Raw genomic sequence first — 23,440 nt, forward strand, 5'->3', positions numbered from 1 at the left:
GAAGAACTGATGCTTTTGAACTGTGGTGCTGGAGAAGACTCTTGAGAGTCCCTTGGACTGCAAGGAGATCCAACCAGTCCATTCTAAAGGAGATCAATCCTGGGTGTCCATTGGAAGGACTGATGCTAAAGCTGAAACTCCAATACTTTGGCCACCTCATGCGACGAGTTGACTCACTGGAAAAGACTCTGATGCTGGGAGGGATTGGGGGCGGGAGGAGAAGGGGACGACAGAGAATGAGATGGCTGGATGGCATCACCGACTCGATGGACATGAGTTTGAGTGAACTCCAGGAGTTGGTGATGGACAGAGAGGCCTGGCGTGCTGTGATTCATGGGGTCGCAAAGAGTCGAACACGACTGAGTGACTGAACTGAACTGAAAAATTGGGCATAGGACCTGAATACACTTTTTTCCCAAAGAAGACAAACAGATGGCCAATAGTCACATGAAAAGATACTCACTTAGTAAGCAGCAATCATTTGGGAAATTCAAATCAAAATCATAATGAGATACCACCTCACATCTGTCAGAATGGCTATTACCCAAAAGGTAACAAGTAAGTCTTGGTGAAAATGTAGTAAAAAACTGCCCCCTGTTGGTGGGAGTGTAAATTTCAGTTGCTATGGAAAACAGTATGGAGGTTCCTCAAAAACTGAAAAATAAAACTTCCATATGATGAGCAATTTCACTTCTGGGAAGCAACCTAAGTGTTCATACAAAAAAGAGTAAAGAAGATGTGATATCTATATACACGATGAAACCATATTCAGCCATAAAAAGATAAAATATTTCCATTTGTCTTAAATGGATCTAGAGGGTACTATGGTAAGTGAAATAAGTTAAACAGAGAAAAACAAATGTCACATGATCTCACTTACATGTGGAATCTAAAAACCAAATCAAACAAACAAAAAATTAAAACATAATTAAACAGTTGGCTCCCAGAGGAGAAGGGAGGATGCAAATAGGTATAGGGTATTAAGAGGCACAAACATCTAGTTGTAAAATTTTAAGTCATGAGGATGCAATTTATAGCATAAGGAATATGATTAATAATATTGTAACAACATTGTATGGGGACAAATGATTACTAGACTTATCATGATGACCATTTCATAATGTACACAAATGTCAATAAAGTGCATTTTCATCTAAAAAAAATTTTTAAAAACTACCACCCTCATAAAACTCATAATTTGATGGGAAATATATACAAGTAAAAAGGCAATTAAAACACAGTGTGGTAAATATGTTATGATGTGGATGATGCGCAGAGTTATGCAAATATAAAGAAGGAACATTTTACCTGACCTTTAAGTGTTAGAAAGATTTTCTAAGAGGAAGTGACGTCTAAGCAGAGACCTGAATAGACAGAGTTAGCCAGAGGTAAGAAAGACAATGTTCTATTTACTGAACTAAAAGTTCACTCTGGCTAGAACTTAGTCTTTGGGCAAAAGTAACAAAAGATCATAATGACAAGGTAAGCTGGGGCCATATTAGTTTGAGCCTTTAAACCATGGAAGAAGTTGGACTTTATTATGAAGACAGTGAAAACTGAAGAATGTAAGCAGGAATATCTGTGTTTTAAGAGCAATCACCATAGTGTGGAGAATGAATTGGAAGGGGTAGCTGTTGCAGAATCCAAGGAAGAAACAATAGGGGAGTAAGTAGCAGTAAGGACAGCCCTAAGTAGATCCATTTGAGAGGTATTTAGCAGGTATAATCAAAGAACCTTTGTGACTTATCGCATCTACAAAATAAGCAAAGACAAGAAAGAATGAACAGTACCTAAGTGTCTGGACTCAGCAACTGGTTAGATGCTAGTGCCATGTATGGAACAAAGCAGGGCTGCGGTGCGGGATTTGAGTTGAGTTCAATTCAGGATTTATCAAGGGTAAATATTATTGAGATGCTTGAATGGATACTTATGTCAGTTAAAATGATATTCATCTCAGAAGAAAGATAAGGGAAATATTCTAGAACTACTGACGTAAGAACTGTCAATCAAGCCAAGAGGATGGGTCTCATACAAGAAGGCTGATGAGATCCAAAAGAAAACTAAAAAGCAGTACTTGACAGGAGAGATTAAAAAGAAGAGGGGAGTATATGGATATAGAAACCAAGAATATATAGCATCTCAAAAAAGCAGAAATGATCCTAAGTGCCAAGTGCTGGAGGGAGAGGTCAAGTAAAATAACAACTAAGAAGTATCCAATAGACGGTTTGACAGTAGGGATATGTGATAGTGTGGATTTTAGACACACCTGGAACAATGGCAAGATTTATAACAGAAAGCAAGCTGATGAGACGGGTGCTAAAGCCTTTTACATGAATAAGAGAGAATAATCAGCAAGTTGCTAGATGACAGGTTGGAAGAATTACAAAGTGAGTGCCAGAAGCCTCATGGGGGTTTTATAGGAGGGCAGGGTATAACTTTAAATTACTTTTTAAAGGCATGATAATAAATTGCAGCCCACTAACAGACATCTATCACAAAGAGTATCTGCTTCTATCTTTACCTGAAACAATTACGTGAATTTTCTGCTTCATTCTGCAGAGTAAAAGGGTATTCCCATTGCTCTGCTGTGCTTTCTCTGATTAGGGATGCTATGACATTACTAGCTGAAAGTATTTTATCATATCTTTTTATATTTCTGCTTATAACATAATTCTTACTTCCTGAAGTAAAATTCAAACTCGTTTCCTGCTAAAAGGATATACATATATATCAGTGTGTCACACAAAGCTCAAGAGGAAATGTTAGGTGATTTTAGCTAAGAATTATTTGCTCAAGTGCAGGCTGCAGTAAAAACTGCCAAGTCTGGAAATAGTTTTAAATACAGGTACTTTCTCATGCCTAACTTAAAGAGCATTACACAATTACTCCTAAATTAAAGTGGTATATGGTACCTGTAATCTGATGACTCAGAGAATTTGCATTATTCTAAAGAAAGAAATAGAAAAGTCCTGCAGAGTTTTAGCTACCGCTATGGTTAGAACAGGATGAGAAGCTGCCTTGAATTAACCTTCCTTCACCAGGTTTTCAAGCCAAATATACACCTTTTCGGTAACAAACACTTAAAACATAGATTGTCTAACAACAAATCATGGAATTACATAACTGGAAAACTTTAAGATATTACCTGACAATTGCTTTTTCCTTGATCACAAGTAGAACTTTATGTCTAAAAGAAACCATCCATCTGCAGAAAAAAAATTGGCAAAAACTTTTGCCATGATGCTTGATATTGTTGAAAAAGCCCAAAAGGTAATACCCTCTCCTTGGAAATGAATGACTTCCACTTGGGTGCCACATCTACAATGAGTTAGTCCTTAAGACTGGAAATAAAGACCATATTGAGACACTAGGAAAGAATCAGCTCACTAAAATTCATTATTCTAGTTACTGTAAGATAATTACTAGGAAGATCACTGAGGGTCTTCTCTACCACAATTCATAGAAAAATTATCTCTGACTTCCATAAGAAGATGACTAGTGCCTCTAGAATCCACCATATAATACACCATACAGTCTCTGTGCCTGATCAGTTCAGTTCAGTTGCTCAGTTGTGTCCAGCTCTTTGCGACCCCATGGACTGCTGCATGCTAAGCTTCCCTGTCCATCACTAACTCCCGGAGCTTACTCAAACTTATCTCCATCAAGTCGGTGATGCCATCCAACCATCTTATCCTCTGTTGTCCCCTTCTCCTTCCACCTTCAAACTTTCCCAGCATCAGGATCCTTTCCAATGAGTCAGTTCTTCGCATCAGGAGGACAAAGTATTGGAGGTGAAGCTTCAGCATCAATCCTTCCAATGAATATTCAGAACTGACTTCCTTTAGGAGGGACTGGTTGGATCTCCTTGCAGTCCAAGGGACTCTCAAAGTTTTCTCCGATATCACAGTTCAAAAGCATCAATTCTTCGGTGCTCAGCTTTCTTTCTGGTCCAAATCTCATGTCTATACATGACTACTGGAAAAACCATAACTTTGACTAAACAAACATTTGTTGGAAAGGTAATGTCTCTGCTTTTTAATATGATTTCTAGGTTGGTCATAGCTTTTCTTCCAAGGAGCAAGCGTCTTTTAATTTCATAGCTGCAGTCACCATCTGCAGTGATTGTGCAGCCCCCCAAAATAAAGTCTCTCACTGTTTCAATTGTCTCCCCATCTATTTGCCTTGAAGTGATGGGACCAGATGCCATGATCTTAGTTTTCTGAATGTTGAGTTTTAAGCCAACTTCTTCACTCTCCTCTTTCACTTTCATCAAGAGGCTCTTTGGTTCTTCTTCGCTTTCTGCCATAAGGGTGGTTTCATCTGCATATCTGAGGTTATTGGTATTTCTCCCAGCAATCTTGATTCCAGCTTGTGCTTCATCCAGCCCGGCATTTTGCCTGATGTACTCTGCATACAAATTAAATAAGCAGGGTGACAATATACAGCCTTGATGGACTCCTTTCTCGATTTGGAATCAGTCTGTTGTTCTATGCCCAGTTCTAACTGTTGCTTCTTGACCTGCATACAGATTTCTCAGGAGGCAGGTCAGGTGGTCTGGTAGTCCCACCTTTTGAAGAATTTTCCATAGTTTGTTGTGATCCACAGAGTCAAAGGCTTTGGTGTAGTCAATAAAGCAGAAGTAGATGTTTTCCTGGAACTCTCTAACTTTTTTGATATCCAACAGATTTTGGCAATTTGATCTCTGGATCCTCTGACTTTTCTAAATCCAGCTTGAACATCTGGAAGCTCACAATTCACGTACTGCTGAAGCCTGGCTTCAGAATTTTGAGAATTTTGAGCATTACTTTGCTAGTGTGTGAGATGAGCACAATTGTGCAGTAGTTTGAGCATCCTTTGGCATTGCCTTTCTTTGGGATTGGAATGAAAACTGAACTCTTCCAGTCCTGTGGCCACTGCTGAGTCTTCCAGATTTTCTGGCATACTGAGTGCAGAACTTTCACAACATCATCTTTTAGGATCTGAAATAGCTCAACTGGAATTCTATTACCTCCACTAGCTTTGTTCACAGTGATGCTTCCTAAGGCCCACTTGACTTCGCATTCAGGATGTCTGGCTATAAGTGAGTGATCACACTATTGTGGTTATCTGGGTCACGAAGATCTTTTTTGTATAGTTCTCTGTATTCTTACCACCTCTTCTTAATATCTTCTGCTTCTGTTATATCCATACCATTCCTGTCCTTAATTGTGCCCATCTTTGCATGAAATCTTCCCTTGGTATCTCTAATTTTCTTGAAGAGATCTCTAGTCTTTCCCATTCTATTTTTTCCCTCTATTTCTTTGCTTTGATCACTGAAGAAAGCTTTCTTATCTCTCCTTGCTATTCTTTGGAACTCTGCATTCAAATGGGTATATCTTTCCTTTTCTCCTTTGCCTTTGGTTTCGCTTCTTCTCTTGGCTATTTGTGAGGCCTCCTCAGACAGCCATTTTGCGTTTTTGCATTTCTTTTTCTTGGGGATGGTCTTGATTACTGCCTCCTGTACAATGTCACAAACCTTCATCCATAGTTCTTCAGGCATTCTATCAGAACTAATCCCTTAAATCTATTTCTCACTTCCACTGTATATTTGATTTAGGTCATACCTGAATGGTCTAGTGGTTTCCCTACTTTCTTCAATTTTAAGTCTGAATTTGGCAATAAGGAGTTCATGATCTGAGCCACAGTCAGCTCCTGGTCTTATTTTTGCTGATTGTATAGAGCTTCTCCATCTTTGGCTACAAAGAATATAATTAATCTCATTTCAGTACTGACCATCTGGTGATGTCCATGTGTAGAGTCTTCTCTTGTGTTGTTGGAAGAGGGTGTTTGCTATGACCAGTGCATTCTCTTGGCAAAACTCTGTTAGCCTTTGACCTGCTTCGTTTTGTACTCCAAGGCCAAACTTGCCTGTTACTCCAAGTATTTCTTGACTTCCTACTTTTGCATTCCAGTCCCTTATAAAGAAAAGGACATCTTTTTTGGGTGTTAGTTTTAGAAGGTCTTGTAGGTCTTCATAGAACTGTTCAACTTCAACTTCTTCAGCATTACTGGTCGGGCATAGACTTGGATTACTGTGATATTTAATGGTTTGCCTTGGAAATGAACAGAGATCATTCTGTCATTTTTGAGACTGCATCCAAGTATTGCATTTCAGACTCTTTTGTTGACTATGATGGCTACTGCATTTCTTCTAAGGGATTCTTGCCCACAGTAGTAGATATAATGGTTATCTGAGTTAAAGTAACCCATTCTGGTCCATTTTAGTTCATTGATTCCTAAAATGTTGATGTTCACTCTTGCCATCTCCTGTTTGCACTACCAATTTGCCTTGATTCATGGACCTAACATTCCAGGTTCCTATGTAATATTGCTCTTTACAGCATTGGACTTTACTTCCATCACGAAGCACATCCACAGCTGGGTGTTGTTTTTGCTTTGGCTCCATCTCTTCACTCTTTCTGGAGTTAGTTCTCCACTGATCTCCAGTAGCATATTAGGCACCTACCGACCTGGGGAGTTCATCTTTCAGTGTCCGATCTTTATGCCTTTTCATACTTTTCATTCTGTGCCTGATATTATCCATTAATTATTTGCTAATCTCTTTGGGACTGCTCTAAAGTCTTCCTACCATAAACATGGAAGAAGATAGATAAACATAGCTGAAAATAAAATTAGTGCAGAGAAAGGTAAAATGGAGGAAAGCATAGAAAAAAAACTCATACCTACCATACATTCACAGAGATTTTGTGGCCCTTCTGGATGTGTGTGTGTGGTAAAAAATCCGCCTGTCAATACAGGAGGCACAAGAGATGCGGGTTTGATTCCTGGGCTGCGAAGATCCCCTGGAGAAGGAAATAGCAACCCACTCCCGTACTGTTGACTGGTAAATTCCACAGACACAGGAACCTGGTGGGCTACACTCCATAGGATCACAAAGAGTTGGACACGACTGAATGACTGAGCACGTATTCATGGGTATATATAGCGTTCTTTCTGAATGTTTTCATCACATATAACCCTCTTTTTTAAACAGTGTATTATCTACTGAGGAAAGCAAATTATCCTAAAATGTGGCAATTTAAAAATAGCAAATAATTATCATCTCACAGTTTTTGCGGATCAGGGATCTGAGAACAGTTTACCTGGGTCTTCTGGCTGAGGGTCTCTCACAGGGTATAATCACCATATTGGCTAAGCCTATAATCTTCTCCTGGCTTGATATGGGGAGGATCTGTGTGTAAGCTCACTCATGTAGTTATGGGCAGGCCTCAGGTCCTTGCTGCCTGCTGTTGGCGGAGCTCCTTGCAGACGGGCTTCTCCATAAGACAACTCTCAATGGGGCAGTTTGTTCCCCAGAATAAGGACTAAATGGAAAAGAGGAAATGAGGGAGGGGCGGGAAGGGAGGGGAGGGAGGACAGAAGTCTAATCTTGGAATTAACAACCCATCATTTTTACATACTCAGTTCATTAGAAGTGAGCCACTAGATTAAGGAGAAAAGAACACAAGGACCTGAATACCAGGAGCAGGTCACTGGGGCCACGCCAGACCCTGCTGATTGCACACACATTTACCATCATATTCTTATATGACATCGACACTTATTTACTATTATTGGGATCTGGGAAGAGAAAATGGGGCTTCTGGAGTTCCCTGGCAGCCCAGTGAGTGGTTAAAACTTCGCCTTCCAATGCAGGGGGTGCAGGTTCAGTCACTGATTAGGGAGTTAAGATCCCACATGCCTGGTGGCCAAAAAAACAAAACATAAAACAGAGGCAATATTGTAACACATTTAATAAAAACTTTAAAAATAGTCCACATCAAAAAATCTTTAAAACAAAAAAGAAAAATAATGGGGCTTCAAAATACTGCCTGAAGCAAAATGGAACTGATTTTAACTTCCTTAAACTACAGCCATGGGTGCAGAAAATGGAATCAAATTTGTCTGTCAACCCTTAACCTTGGTCTTTTTTTGGCCAATCACTAAGGCCCTTTCTGAGGCTTCACTGTGAATATGGATCCCTATAACTTCATTTTTTGCCTACAAACTCATTCTTACTACATTTTAACCTGATACCCACTTATTCCTGGAAAAGAGCAAGAGATCTTTAATCTTAAAATAATTTCATGGTTCTTATTATAACAGAGAGTGAAAGTCAGTCAGTAGTGTCTGACTCTTTGAGACCCCATGGACTGTAGAGTCCATGGAATTCTCCAGGCCAGAATGCTGAAGTGGACAGCCTTTCCCTTCTCCAGAGGATCTTCCCAACCTAGGGATCAAATCCAGGTCTCCCACATTGCAATGGATTCTTTACCAGTTGAGCCACAAGGGAAGTCCAAGAACTTGACTGAAAATGAGTTCCAACCAGGAATACTCAGTGTACACATCAAGACCAAGACTTTCCTCTAGAACAGAGAAGGAAAAATAGAATTGAAAGAGGTTCCCAGGCCCTCAGCTCTCCAAGCAGTGCTACACATTCAACGATATTTAACAGAAGCACAAGCTGGAATCAAGATTGCTGGGAGAAATATCAATAACCTCAGATATGCAGATGACACTACCCTTATGGCAGAAAGTGAAGAGGAACTCAAAAGCCTCTTGATGAAAGTGAAAGAGGAGAGTAAAAAGGTTGGCTTGAAGCTCAACATTCAGAAAACAAAGATCATGGCATCTGGTCCCATCACTTCATGGGAAATAGATGGAAAAACAGTGGAAACAGTGTCACACTTTATTTTTTGGGGCTCCAAAATCACTGCAGATGCTGATTACAGCCATGAAATTAAAAGACGCTTACTCCTTGGAAGGAAAGTTATGACCAACCTTGATAGTATATTAAAAAGCAGAGACATTACTTTGCCAACCAAGGTCCGTCTAGTCAAGGCTATGGTTTTTCCCGTGGTCATGTATGGATGTGAGAGTTGGACTGTGAAGAAAGCTGATCGCCGAAGAATTGATGCTTTCGAACTGTGGTGCTGGAGAAGACTCTTGAGAGTCCCTTGGACTGCAAGGAGATCCAACCAGTCCATTCTAAAGGAGATCAGTCCTGGGTGTTCATTGGAAGGACTGATGCTAAAGCTGAAACTCCAATACTTTGGTCACCTCATGTGATGAGTTGACTCACTGGAAAAGACTCTGATGCTGGGAAAGGTTGGGGGCGGGAGGAGAAGGGGACAACAGAGAATGAGATGGCTGGATGGCATCACCGACTCTGTGGACATGAGTCTGAGTGAATTCCGGGAGTTGGTTATGGACAGGGAGGCCTGGCGTGCTGTGATTCATGGGGTCGTGGAGAGTCGGACACGACTGAGCGACTGAACTGAACTGAACAAAAGTAGAAAAGGTTCAGACCATTGAGCAGAATTTGAAAAGATACATTTGGCAATAAAAATAGCACTTTATGGAAACATTAAAAACAAAGTAAACTAAATTCACAGAAATATATGGGCAAATCTGTTTTGACTGCCTCTTGATCCTTCTGGGCAAATGAGAACTTCCTGGGTAAGTACATATAAAAGCAGGCAGAGAAATCCATACAGCAGATGGCTCCAATCCAAGCCAATTTGCACAGGTCACCATTTCTCAGCCCAGTACTTTCTTTGGGCTATGATAGAAGAGATAATGTATTACATATGCAACCATGTGATTTACTATCTGCCCTGGCTTCAACCTAAGTCAGGGAAGAAGCACTGCTGTGTGCAGTGCTATGCCCAGAAGCTTTCAAGCTCAAGCTTAATTTAATTCTTTTTTTTTTATTTAAATTCTTCCGCTCTCATGACCTCATCCTTTGCCTTTAGCAAACTCCTCCCCTAACCTTCCCAGAAGTAGCCGTTGACATGAACACATATTTTTCTACTTCCAGTTATTACTTCACTCACACTGAAATATTACTTGCTTGGGAAGGGGGCTCTGTTGCCAGGGAAACCAGGAGTGCTTAAGTTCAGCTTCAGTTGGCTCCTCTTATACTAACTGATCAAATTCCAGCTGTGTTCTTGACTCATCTCAATTTTGTACACCTAAAATGTAAAAAAAATCCCATGATACCTCTGATTTATTATACATTTTACCAATATCTTCCTAAGATCTCACTGACCTGTGTTTTTTCTCCTGAATTTACTAACTTACCTCATTATTTCTATTAACCAGGGATGATATTCAAAGTGTTTAGAACAGACATAGCAAGAGAAGTATCATTCAGAATGGATGTAGTCACCAAATTGGTATGTATACTAGTTTTAGAAAGAACTAAACCAAGGGCATGCTACCATCAGTCTAACAAACCTTGGGACCATTCCTTCCTGCAATCAATCATTAACAACCTGATTGACTATCTAATATTATCACCATATACAAAGGAGTATTAGATTTTGATGAGAAATTCATCTATGCCTTTTATGTCAAATTACAAGATAATGACTTTTTAATCATTTTATGTCTATTCCCTTCATAGGAAGACACTGTGTAAGAAGGTGGAGAAGTCTATTAAAGGCACTTCACATAGGAAGGATAAGTACGATATATTTGTTACTAAGTAGAATTTATTTATTCAGACACTAATACAGACACTAATCTATCCTGACTGATACATCTTAGCTTTAAGATCTTTTCCTTGGAGTTTCCTATTTAGTCTCCTAATTCTGAGACACATACTTCAATGGCTTTCAAAATGAAATCCATAAACTTCCTCATATTGTACGCAAAATTTGAGACTCTGGGGAAGAGGGTCCACAGTGATTCTTAGATTCTCCAAAACTCCTGATGTCAGCTCTATCTTGTTGCAGATTTTTTTTTAATAACTGATTCTTAAGTAATCTATACATTTAGTCTATAACCATGACAGGTAATCTCTTGTTGCTGACCTTGACTTGGATCTCCTAGTCCAAGATTCTTTCCTTATCTTTGTAACCTATCATCACCCATTGTTTGACCATGATTAAATGTGCCTGTAATGTGCTTCCTGAACCAGATCTAGAAACTTCTTTGATGCCAAGGAGATCAATCTCTATAACTGGTGATTGGTACTCAAAGTGAGCAAGTGAGTGATAGTTGCTTAGTCATGTCCAACTCTTTGCTACCCTATGGAAGTACTCAAAAAGTGTATTTTTAAATCAATGAGGCCAAGTTCAGGAAAATTAACAATGTCAATAGTCTGGTTTTCTCTGAGACCCTGTTCCTAAGAAACATAAAGAGAAATGCCTATTGTGAATTTTAATTAAGAACTGTCCCACAGCTTGAGGGTCTACTTAATAAGCAAGTTCCCTGGAAGCAATTCACCAAATGGGTGCACAAATTTAGCTTCTTCACTAGTTTAGGTTACTGAATTTTCATAAATTTACCCTAAACTGACTCACCTGTAGATAGTGTAGTGAAATGATAATCAACACCATCTTCTCCAGCCACTTAAATTGCTTAAGATGCTGACTTAGCTTTCTCCCTTCTTCTGAACCTTGTATGTGCATTAACTTGACATAATCCCCACATAAATATCACATCTGTTACTCACTTAACACCTAGAAAATCTTAATTATTCCTCAGTTTTATGTACATCCATATATTCAATTACAGTGACTTTATAAGGTTCATTTTATACATACCGCTACAATTTCTTCTCCTGGGGTAGTTGTAAGGTTCATTACATACATTCTGCTACAATTTCTCTTCGCTGGGTAGTTACTCATAACTTTATCATCAGTGAATTATTTTAGGTGCTTAACTTTAAAAGTTTGCACATCAAATTCTCTATAAAAGTAAATGGCTTAACTAATAAATAGATTTGATTATCTAATAATTAACATTTATATATAAACATATATGTATATAAGCATATTGAATAATATCTATTATATCTAATGTATGTTTTCAAATATATTACAATAACATAATACACATTAAAATAGTATATGAAGAGATGAAGCAAAAAATCTATTAAGTTATTTGCTAAAAGAATACAATCATTTTATATGCAATATATATATTTTCCTATTCACTGCACATGATGTTGAATATTTTATACTTCTCAACATACCTGGGAACCATCCTCCTAATCTTTTAAAGTATGTACTTTTAAGGAGAGATAATTAAAATATTAGGTTAAAAAGCATAAGTTAAAACCTAACAACCCTTTACTTTCTTCAAATATTTTTATTTTACCTATCTTTTATTAGAGATACCAAGGGAACATTTCAAGCAAAGATGGGCTCGATAAAGGACAGAAATGGTATGGACCTAACAAAAGCAGAAGGTATTAAGAAGAGGTGGCAAGAATACACAGAAGAACTGTACAAAAAAGATCTTCATGACCCAGAGAATCACAATGGTGTGATCACTCACCTAGAGCCAGACATCCTGGAGAAGAACTGTACAAAAAAGATCTTCATGACCCAGATAATCACGATGGTGTGATCACTCACCTAGAGCCAGACATCCTGGAGTCCGAAGTCAAGTCGGCCTTAGGAAGCATCACCACGGACAAAGCTAGTGGAGGTGATGGAATTCCAGTTGAGCTATTTCAAATCCAATTATGAAAGTGCTGCAACCGATATACCAGCAAATTTGGAAAACTCAGCAGTGGCCACAGGACTGGAAAAGGTCAGTTTCATTCCAATCCCAAAGAAAGGCAATGCCAAAGAATGTTAAAACTACCATACAATTGCACGCATCTCACACGCTAGAAAAGTCATGCTCAAAATTCTCCAAGCCAGCCTTCAGCAATACGTGAACCGTGAACTTCCAGATGTTCAAGCTGGTTTTAGAAAGGGCAAAGGAACCAAAGATCAAATTGCCAACATCCACTGGATCATCGAAAAATCAAGAAAGTTCCAGAAAAACATCTATTTCTGCTTTATTGACTATGCCAAAGCCTTTGACTGTGTGGATCACAATAAACTGTGGAACATTCTGAAAGAGACGGGAATACCAGACCACCTGACCTGCCTCTTGAGAAACCTATATGCAGGTCAGGAAGCAACAGTTAGAACTGGACATGGAACAACAGACTGGTTCCAAATAGGAAAAGGAGTCCGTCAAGGCTGTATACTGTCACCCTGCTTATTTAACTTATATGCAGAGTACATCATGAGGAACGCTGGGCTGGAAGAAGCACAAGCTGGAATCAAGATTGCTGGGAGAAATAGCAATAACCTCAGATATGCAGATGACACTACCTTTATGGCAGAAAGTGAAGAAGAACTAAAGAGCCTCTTAATGAAAGTGAAAGAGGAGAGTGAAAAAGTTGGCTTAAAGCTCAACATTCAGAAAACGAAGATCATGGCATCTGGGCCCATCACTTCACGGGAAATAGATGGAGAAATGGTGGAAATAGTGTCAGACTTTATTTTTCTGGGCTCCAAAATCACTGCAGATGCTGATTGCAGCCATGAAATTAAAAGACACTTACTCCTTGCAAGGAAAGTTATGACCAACCTAGATAGCATATTAAAAAGCAGAGACATTACTTTGCCAACAAACATCTGTCTAGTCAAGGCTATGTTTTTTCCAGTGGTCATGTATGGATGTGAGAGTAGTTGGACTGTGAAGAAAGCTGACTGCCAAAGAATTGATGCTTTTGAACTGTGGTGTTGGAGAAGACTCTTGAGAGTGCCTTGGATTGCGAGGAGATCCAACCAGTCCATCCTAAAGGAGATCAATCCTGGGTGTTCATTGGAAGGACTGATGCTGAAGCTGACATATTCTGGCCACCTATATTTTGGCCACCTCATGTGAAGGGTTGACTCACTGGAAAAGACCCTGATGCTGGGGGCAGGACGAGAAGGGGATGACAGAGGATGAGATGGCTGGATGGCATCACCGACTCTATGGACATAAGTTTGTGTAAACTCTGGGAGTTGGTGATGGACAGAGAGGCCTGGTGTGATGCAATTCATGGGGTCACAAAGAGTCGGACACGACTGAGTGACTGAACTGAACTGAACTGATCTTTTATTATAAATGATGCAATACAGTATTTTTTTAATTAGGTAAGAACATTCATTTACTATGTTGCTTAAATCAGGACTGGTCTTTGAGCATCACTGATGAAAAACAAAGAAAAGAATAGATTATTGCATTCATAAAGATGTGTTCCAGTAGCATTTGAGCCAGGTGCTACGTATTACATGCATTGATTTCACTTCTAAATCAAGTAAGTTTATGATTATGTATGATGTTTTATGACATAGAAAATTAATATTGTTTGATACCTACAGGTGCCAAGCATTGATTGGGGTATTTTTTATGAAATTGATACTATTATAATTGATGATAATGTAATAAGATCATTGCCATAAAGTATATCACTTCAATATATTAACCAAAGTACTGCTGTTATTATAACAACTGATATTTAATGAGAGCTAAAGATCTGATAAACTAAAGTGTTATGTTTTCAATTATTATAACAGCAACTTGCATTTATCAGGAGCTCATTATATAGCTGGCACTACATCAATTGTTTCATTATCTCTGATTGTCACAGCACTCACTGGAAAAGACTGTGATGCTGGGAAGGATTGGGGGCGGGAGAAGAAGGGGACGACAGAGAATGAGATGGTTGGATGGCATCACCGACTCGATGGACTTGAGTTTGAGTGAACTCCGGGAGTTGGTGATGGACAGGGAGGCCTGGTGTGCTGTGATTCATGGGGTTGCAAAGAGTCGGACATGACTGAGCGACTGAACTGAACTGACATCAATTGTTTTATTATCTCTGATTGTCACAGCAACACAAAGGTAGGTACACATATCCCCGTTTCATGTTGGAGAAACTCAGGCACAGGAAGTAAAGTTTACGTAAGGTGACACAGTTAAAGGGTGTCAGGACAAAAGTCCATGCTCTTTCTACTACAGCGCATTGCATTCTATACCAAGCAAAACTAAAGGTAACCAAGATTTTTGGCAATCTTGTGTTTAATTTAGCTTGTTACTCCAATTTAGAAGCATGCATTTCCCCAGATTAATAATAATAATGAGGAAGGTGAAAACAGTAATATAATAAGAACCCTCTCACAACAACCTATTTCTAAAAAAAGAAAAACTAACTTTTTTCAGTTATTTTTGACAGTAAGTAGCTAAGATGGGGTACAATCCAGATATCTGATTCCTGGGTCAGAATTCTTCCCCAGTAACAAGCTGAGGATGAGATGGCTGAATGGCATTACTGATGCAATGGACATGAACTGGGGCAAAATCCAGGAGATGGTGAGGGACAAGGAGGCCTGGAATGCTGCAGTCCATGCGGTCATGAAGAGCCAGACATGACTGAACGGCTGAACAAAAAAAACAACAAGAATAACAAGCTGATAAACTAACAAGAGAGTTGAAATAAGCAGCTATGAACAATGATCACAGAACACCTGGTAAGTGTGTCAAATCAAAGTCAATTCTAGACAGATGATAACGCATTCCCATAGAGTAATAAGGATGCAGCAGAATAATAAGGAGATCAAAGCAGTCAATCCTAGAGGAAATCAGTCCTGAATATTCATTGGAAGGACTGATGCTGAAGCTTCACCTCCAATACTTTGGCCACCTGATGCAAAGAACTGACTCACTTTTAAAGTCCCTGATGCTGGGAAAGATTGATGGTGGGAAGAGAATGGGATGACAGAGGATGAGATGGCTAGATGGCATCACCTCGCCATGGACATGAATTTGAATAAGCTCCAGGCGTTGGTGATGGACAGGGAAGCCTGACATGTCGCAGTCCATGGGGTCTCAAAGAGTCAGACATGACTGAGTGACTGAACTGAATAAGGATGCAAAATTGAGTGTGGTTTTCATTAATGTTTTAAAATTTTATCAATTTAACCAACACTAGAAGTAAACCTGTGACAATTTAGACACACTGCGTTATTTTACCTTTTTATATCAAAACTATCAAAACAAAGTAATGTGCAACCAACAGTATTAAAAACAGCCGCTTGAGACTTGTTGCTATACTGCCTCTGGCTAAATAAATCTGTCTCTCTCAATCTCCCTCCCTTTCTCCCTTTCTCTCTCTCTCACCAGCCTCCCTCCCTAGGTCAGCCCTCTTGACCAAGTCTTCATTTGCAGCTTTTCTTCTCACCAGTCCATTCCGGGCAACCAGCTCTACACCTCCCTCCCAGCCTTAGTAATTAATTGTGCTATTATTGTGAATTAAATGTACAAGCAAGTCAATGTTTAGCCTAATTAAGAGTGAAACCAACAAATTATCTAAAGCACCACTCCAGCAGAATTTGCATTCAGCCTTATATTAGTAGCCAATCAGGCTTTTCAGCTATTGATTCAAGCACTTCCAGGCTTCCTTAAAAGCCTCATACAGCTAGGCTTTCTCCCCACCCCAGCTCCTGAACCTTACACCAGGCCTCCAACCTTTACCCATCCCTAAATTCAATGTTTTATCACATACCACCGAAAGGAGTCTCAGAGCCCTTTTTTCATTTACTAATTTAAAAGGATAGCTTTGCACTTAATAATTTTGTCAGTTTATGTTATAGGAAAACTGTATTGTTTAGCATTATTAAAGACTATTTTTTTCTTGTCATTTTATCCAAAAAAATTAATCATCTTTCAAAACAGATAAACAAACTCACAAAAATACTCCTTCCATAGCATGCAGCTACCAGTAGGTCAACCAACTTTGTATTTGAAGAGCAAACGAAAACCACAATAAAACCACAATCTTATTCTTAACAATAAAAACATGTAGCAGGGCTTCTACTTCTAGACTACTGGTGACTAGAAAGAAGTCTGATTAAGGAAACTAAAAGTGTTAGTGAAGGTTTTAAAAATAGTGAATTTAGTAAAGAAAAAAGTACTGCCTGGAGTAAAAAATTTTACCCTGATTTTTTATATTGGGTGGCAACCTACATCCCTGGCAACAGAAGCTGAATCCTTTCTGATGCAATGTATGCACACCCTGATGGACCAGAGTATAGTCATTCTTAAAAAAAAAAAAAAAAAAAAACGGGCAGGGGAGATAAGAGGGTGACAGGCAAAGGCCTTGGGCAGCTGCACATGTGGACTATACAAAGCATTATTAGATGTTGAATGATTTCATGCAACCTACAGACAAGTCTAGGCTAGTCTCTCACTTGTTTCTCTGATTCATCCTTGCTTGCTCTGCTGCCCCCTCTCTACATACAAGCCATGCATCTAGATTTTAAAATAGTGTCCATTTCAAATATTCCCTCCTGTCGCCTCCCCTCAACCAACTGCCCTTACCACATCCCCCTCACTGACAGGGCTCACCATGCTCATTCAGTGAGTACTCCAGATAATTTCTTACTAAACTGTAAAGAAAGAAAACAGAAGAGAGAGACAAAGTCTCTTCCACTGTCATCACACCCACCACCTAATTCTTACCTCCATTTTCAAAATTGCCTGAATTACTTTGTCTTATTTCTCAAATTCTGTCATTATAATACTTAACATATATTAATACATTAATTAATATTTGTAAAAGTCCCCTGGAAAAGGTTCTCTATCAGGAAAAATAAAACATTTCTTCCTAATTAACACTAGAAAACATCAGCTTCATATCCTGCCCTAAATACTATGTACTCTTCAGACACTTGTTCTAGTTCATGGAGGAATTTTTTATCAGTGAGTCAAGTGTCTCATTTCTTCAGTGCTAAACACAATATTTATCCTGGTAACACTGGAATAAGTCCATAAACATAGAAGTGTATGTGTGCAAAGAGATGTTTATATGCACTATATTTAAACCTGCTTTAGAACATAAAAGGGGCCAAACACATCAAAAAAACAGGTACTTATTAGAGAGATCACTATGTGGAGTTCTTAAAATGGCCATTAACCACTGAGAGGGCAAATATTTCAACAACAAGTTTCAAAAATTCAGAAGGGGGAGGAGACTTCTTTTCAAAGGAATAAACCTGCCTGTGATACACTGAAAACACGCAGTGAGTGATGAAAACATGCCCTTTGCTGCCATCAAGTGGTCCTTTTCGGAATCTTTTTATATATAAGCCTTAGTTCAGTTCAGTTCAGTCGCTCAGGCGTGTCTGACTCTTGGCAACCCCATGGACTGCAGCATGTCAGACCTCCCAGTCCATCACCAGTTCCCAGAGCTTACTCAAAACTCATGTCCATAGAGTCAGTGAGGCCATCCAACATCTCATCCTCTGTCATCCCCTTCTCCTCCAGCCTTCAATCTTTCCCAGCATCAGGGTCTTTTCAAATGAGTCAGTTATTCACATCAGGTGGCAAAAGTATTGGAGTTTCAGATTCAGCATCAGTCCTTCCAATGAATATTCAGGACTGATTTCCTTTAGGATGGACTGGTTTGATGTCCTTGCAGTCCAAGGGACTCAAGAGTGTTCTCCAACACCACAGTTCAAAAGCATCAATTCTTCGGTGCTGAGCTTTTTTCATAGTCCAACTTTCACATCCAGACACTACTACTGGAAAAGCCATAGCTTTGACTAGACAGACCTTTGCTGGCAAAGTAATGCCTCTGCTTTTTAATATGCTGTCAAGGCTGGTCATAGATTCCAAGGAACAAGCGTCTTTTAATTTCATGGCTGTAGTCATTATCTGCAGTGATCTTTGGAGCCCAAAAATATATAAGCCTCAATCTCAGTACAAAAGCTTTGCTTTCCCACCAGTTCATCTCTTACACATTACACATGTGGAAGAAAAGCTAGGACAAACCTAGACAGCATATTAAAAAGCACAGACATGGCTTTATAGAAAAAGGTTCAAATAGTCAAAGCTATGGTTTTTCCAGTAGTCGTGTACAGTTGTGAGAGATGGACCATAGAGAAGGCTGAGCGCCAAATAATTGATGCTTTTGAACTGTGTTGCTGGAGAAGACTCTTGAGAGTCCCTTGGAGTGCAAGGACATCAAACCAGTCAATGCTAAAGGAAAGCAGTGCTGAATATTCACTGGAAGGACTGATGCTGAAGCTGAAGCTCCAATACTTTGGCCACCTGATGCGAAGAACTGACTCATTTGAAAAGACCCTGATGCTGGAAAAGATTGAGGGCAAGAGAAGAAAGGGGAGACAGACGATGAGATGGTTGGATGGCCTCACCAACTCAATGGACGTGAGTCTGAGCGAACTCTAGGAGATAATGAAGGACAGGGAAGCCGGGCATGCTGCAGTCCATGGGGTCACAAAGAGTCAGACGGAGCGACTGAACAACAACATATGTGTTAGCCTGTGAGGGGTCTGAAAAGACCAGGTAAGCATTCCCTAAACTAGGGCTTAATACTTTCAATTCTAAAAAAACTTCCATGAGTAAGAAGCTCTTCAGAAAGACAATGTTAAAAGGGGTTTGAAGCGTCCAAACACCGAAAACCCTTCTGGACCTACCTGACTCACTGTTTCTACTAGTGAGGCCCTCAGTCTGGACCGGGAGCCGAGCCCTCCATTTCTGCCCACAGAGAATTACTAATAGATTGGCTTTGACACACCTAATGAGCACAAGTAATTTAAAAAATTGGAGAGAGATTCATTTGGAATCATTTTTAATCAAGTCCAATAACTACAGGAGAAAATGGTTTCCTGTTTCTTTCCTATCTGTGTCTCGCTGCCTTGAGGCTTCAGTCTTGTATGTAAACAAGGCAGCACACCATGGAATGTGATTACTGCATAACCTCAATTTTAACTTGGTTGATTGCTCTGCCCCTTTTTCTTTGAGCATCTTCGTGTTTTTCTCCCAAGAGATAGTTAATTAAATACACAGTTGAATGAAAGGAGAAAGGATAATTGCTATTTTTAAAACACGGCGAAATGCCATGACCGCAGCCCCTTCCTTTCTGAGAACAGTAGCATTCATCTCAGAGCACCAGTTCTCTTGATTGGAACATGTAGCAGTATGATTCTGGTTATGAAACGAAAAGCCCCAGTAAATCAAAGTGGACACAATTTGAGAAGAGAGGGAACTAAATTGCTCTGTATCAGCAAACAGAAGCATTCTGGAAGTTATTTGGGGGTGGGGAGGTGCTCCAGAGAGAAGAGTCAAACTGGGAGAAAAGAGCAGCCAGGGAGATTTGGTGGGTGTTCTAAATCCAAAAGAAAATGTATGTGAAAACCATAAATCACACATGTGGCTGAGTTCTTGGAAGACTTTTTGTGTTCCACACAAGGCCTGCTCTAAATCAAACTTCCTAGATGCTCCCTGTGCCACTGGTTATGTTTCCAGCCCATCCTTTTTCTCAGAGGCCGCTTGCAGGACCATCTAATGTGGAGGCTTCCACTTCAGTTTCTCACTTATACAAGCCAAGTCCCTTGTTTCTAATCCCGGCATGAAAGTTAAAACTCAAGTCCTTAAGCCACTGGCTCAGTGTCACTTCATAGACCCACTGTCTTGGTGTTCAGATCCTTCTTCATTATTGGCCTCAGGGTTTTTCTTTATCTTTGGGTAAGCTCAATTATGCATTTATAAAGAGCCTATCTGGGTGTGGGGAAAACTGGACAGCTACAAGCAAAAAAATAAAACTGGACTACTTTCCCAAACCACACACAAAAATTCAAACTGGATTAAAGACTTAAGTGTAAGACCTGAGACCATAAAACTCCCAGAAGAAAATACAGGCAGTATGTTCTTTTATGTAAGTCTCAGCAATATTTTTTTGGATCTGTCTCCTCAGGCAAGGGAAATAAAAGTGAAAATAAACAAACAGGACTACATCAAACTATACACTTTTGTACAGGGAAGGAAACTATCAATAAAATGAAAAGGCCACCTACTGAATAGAAGATATGTGCAAACAATATATTTGATAAAGGGTCAATATTCAAAATATACAAAGAACTCATATAACTCAACACTAAAAAAAAAAAAAAAAAGATTTAACAATGGGGAAAGGACCAGAATACATATTTGATCTCTAAAGACGTACAGATGACCAATAGGCACTTGAAAAGATTCTCAACATCACTAATCATCAGAGAAACACAAATAAAAACCACAATGAGATAGTATCTCACACCTGTCAGAATGGCTATCATCAAAAAGACAATAAATAACAAGTGTTGATGAGAAAGTGAAGAAAAGGGAACCCTTGTGCACTATTGGTGGGAATACAAATTGGTGCCACAATGGAAAACAGCATGGAGTTTCCTTAAAAAAATAAAAATAGAAATACCATATGATCTAGCATTTTTACTTCTGGGTATCTATACCCCAAAAATAAAAACACTAATTTATAAAGACATATGCACCCCTATATTTATTGCCCAACATTATTTATAATAGCCAATATATGGAAATAACCTAAATACTCATCCATATATGAATTGATAAAGAAGATGTGGTAATACATATACAAGGAATATTAATCTTAATAAAATAAATGGAACTTTGCCACTGCAACAAAATGGATGGATCTAGAGGGTACTGCACTAAGGGAAATGAGTCAGACAGAGAAAGACAAACAATGTATGATCTCACTTTTATGTGCAATCTAAAAAACAAAACAAAAACACAAGAAAATGAAATGAAGACAGTTACAGATACAGAGAAACAACAGGTGTTTGTCGGAAGGGAGGGAGGTGATGGGGGTGGAAATACATGAAGGAGATTAAGAGGTACAAACTTCGAGTTATAAAATAAATAAGCCACAAGTATGTAACATAAAGCATAAGGAATATGGTCAATAATACTGTAATAACTCTGTATGGGGACAGATGTTACTAGACTTATCATGGTGATCATTTCATAATGTATGCAAATGCCAAATCATTTATGCAGTATATCTGAAACTAACATAATATTACCCATGAACTATATTTCAATCAGTCAGTGTTAACTACATATAAAAAATTAAAAAAAATATGAAATGAGAGGGGGGAAAGTCTAAGGCTGGGCCTTACAAATAGCTGTGAAAAGAAGAGAAGTGAAAAGCAAAGGAGAAAAAGGAAAGCTATAAGCATCTGAATGCAGAGTTCCAAAGAATAGCAAGGAGAGATAAGAAAGCCTTCCTCAGTGATCAATGCAAAGAAATAGAGGAAAAAAACAGAATAGAAAAAACAAGAGATTTCTTCAAGAAAATTAGAGATTCCAAGGGAACATTTCATGCAAAGATGGGCTTGAAAAAGGACAGAAATGGTATGGACCTAACAGAAGCAGAAGATATTAAGAAGAGGTGGCAAGAAAACACAAAAGAACTGTACAAAAAGGATCTTCACGACCAAAATAATCACGATGGTGTGACCACTCACCTAGAGCCAGACATCTTGGAATATGAAGTCAAGTGGGCCTTAGAAAGCATCACTACGAACAAAGCTAGTGGAGGTGATGGAATTCCAGTTGAGTTATTTCAAATCCTGAAAGATGATGCTGTGAAAGTGCTAAACTCAATATGCCAGCAAATTTGGAAAACTCAGCAGTGGCCACAGGACTGGAAAAGGTCAGTCTTCACTCCAATCCCAAAGAAAGGCAATGCCAAAGAATGCTCAAACTACCGCACACTTGCACTCATCTCACATGCGAGTAAAGTCATGCTCAAAATTCTCCAAGCCAGACTTCAGCAGTACGTGAACTATGAACTTCCAGATGTTCAAGCTGGTTTTAGAAAAGACAGAGGCACCAGAGATCAAATTGCCAATGTCCTCTGGATCATGGAGAAAGCAAGAGACTTCCAGAAAAACATCTATTTCTGCTTCGTTGACTATGCCAAAGCCTTTGACTGTGTGGATCACAATAAACTGTGGAACATTCTAAAAGAGACGGGAATACCAGACCACCTGACCTGCCTCTTGAGAAACCTGTATGAAGGTCAGGAAGCAACAGTTAGAACTGGACATGGAACAACAGACTGGTTCCAAATAGAAAAAGGAGTACATCAAGGTTGCATATTGTCTCCCTACTTCTTTAACGTATATGCAGAGTACATCATGAGGCACGCTGGGCTGGAAGAAGCAGAAGCTGGAATCAAGATTGCCGGGAGAAATATCAATAACCTCAGATATGCAGATGACACCACCCATATGGCAGAAAGTGAAAAGGAACTAAAAAGCCTCTTGATGAAAGTGAAAGAGGAGAGTGAAAAGGTTGGCTTGAAGCTCAACATTCAGAAAACGAAGATCATGGCATCTGGTCCCATCACTTCATGGGAAATAGATGGGAAAACAGTGGAAACAGTGTCAGACTTTATTTTTGGGGGCTCCAAAATCACTGCGAATGCTAATTGCAGCCATGAAATTAAAAGACGCTTACTCCTTGGAAGGAAAGTTATGACCAACCTAGATAGTATATTAAAAAGCAGAGACATTACTTTGCCAACAAAGGTCCATCTAGTCAAGGCTATGGTTTTTCCCGTGGTCATGAATGGATGTGAGAGTTGGACTGTGAAGAAAGCTGATCACTGAAGAATTGATGCTTTTGAACTGTGGTGCTGGAGAGGACTCTTGAGAGTCCCTTGGACTGCAAGGAGATCCAACCAGTCCATTCTAAAGGAGATCAATCCTGGGTGTTCATTGGAAGGACTGAT

General features: G+C 39.3%; 1 protein-coding gene across 3 annotated transcripts in view; it reads right to left on the reverse strand.

Annotated features, from left to right (window-relative positions):
- TMEM117 (transmembrane protein 117) overlaps positions 1 to 23,440 on the reverse strand; it is a 660,208-nt gene that overhangs the window by 521,740 nt on the left and 115,028 nt on the right. The window lies entirely within an intron of this gene.

This window comes from Moschus berezovskii, chromosome 6 (assembly GCF_049115385.1).
Source record: "Moschus berezovskii isolate FMDL1 chromosome 6, NW_MosBer_1.0, whole genome shotgun sequence".
Classification (NCBI taxonomy): Eukaryota; Metazoa; Chordata; class Mammalia; order Artiodactyla; family Moschidae; genus Moschus; species Moschus berezovskii.